At 49.1% G+C, this 1,223-nt stretch overlaps 1 protein-coding gene across 1 annotated transcript in view; it reads right to left on the minus strand.

The window, feature by feature from the left end:
- The window catches only part of Arl13b (ADP-ribosylation factor-like 13B), a gene marked incomplete in the record, with an annotated part of 75,626 nt that extends 75,457 nt beyond the window's left edge, over window positions 1-169 (minus strand). Inside the window, 1 exon segment of the mRNA XM_005375514.2 lies at window positions 1-169.
- Window positions 170-1,223: the final 1,054 nt, after the last annotated feature.

A 1,223-nucleotide genomic window follows, 5' to 3' on the forward strand; every position in this document is an offset into this window, starting at 1 on the left:
AGGCGCAGGCCGGGAAGGCGACTGGCCGAGCCCACGCCGCGCGCCACCCGCCACAGGGGACCACTACCCTCCTCCCGACGCCGCGGCAGCCCGGGGCGCGGACGCCCAGCGGTCGGCCGTCCCGCCGGAGAACAGCCAGCACAACGCGCTGACGTGCTCCGTGGCGCGGAAGACCCGCCCCAGGCACCGCCCACATCGCAGTCCTCCAATCGTTGAGGCGGACCTGTGTTCGGGCACGCTGAGTGGCTAAAGGGGCCTGGCCCTCTGCCCACTCCGAGAGTTGGAAAGGGGCAGTAGGCGGGCTCTAGGAGAAGAAGGCGGGGCTCCGCAAAGATGGCTCTCGTAACTAGGCAACCAGAGCGTCCGGAGATAAACCCCTGGATCCCCATAGGTCTTAGTCAAGGCTTAACCTGGTATGCACATCCAAAATGTGTTACTTGCCGAGCGTTCTGGTTTTACATTATCTCCAACTGGTTGGCGGGGAGACAGAGTCTCGCTCTGCCTTTCAGACTGGCCTTGAACTCACTTTGTAGCCCAGCTGGACTCGAGCTCGCAGCTGTCCTCCTACTTCAGCCTCCAGAGTGCTGGAATCACACGCCCGTCTTCTATCTCCAATTAAGAACCTAAGATCTCCCAATTTGTGCCCTGGTTTGTTTTGTTTGTGCAAGCACGAAGACAATCCTCTATGGTTCTGGCAGACTCAGGATGTAGACATACAGGGAAAAAAAAACACACTGGGACGATTATTACTAAGTAATCTCAGTAGCTCGATAAAGAGTAATGTTTTGACCTATAACATGTATTGCAGTAACATAAACTGAGAAATGTAAATTGTATGATATTTGCTGTAGGACAGGATCATAATTACAAAAGAAAGAAGTCTATGTTTAAAAGCACAGAAAGGAACAAAATGAAAGAAATATTTTACACTCACCACTGGGAGATAACCTCAGATTTTTAGATGTGTAGATTACTGGCTATTTGACTCCGGCAAGTTGGAAATTGTGACCTATTGGCTATTTTTGTGGTGTTTCCATTTTAAAAAGGTATGTGATATCTGGATTTCCAGTATGTTCTTTGAGGAAAAAAATGCATACTCTCCCCCAAAATTTAGGAATGTGTGTGTCCATTCAGTTACATATATACTTTTAAATTCTGATAAAAAGAAAGAGATCACTGAAGAGCCCAGTGACTTCAAGGGAAAACAATGATTTAGGACAAAT

Source organism: Chinchilla lanigera, unplaced genomic scaffold (genome assembly GCF_000276665.1).
Source record: "Chinchilla lanigera isolate Chin_1 unplaced genomic scaffold, ChiLan1.0 scaffold00006, whole genome shotgun sequence".
NCBI classification, from domain to species: domain Eukaryota; kingdom Metazoa; phylum Chordata; class Mammalia; order Rodentia; family Chinchillidae; genus Chinchilla; species Chinchilla lanigera.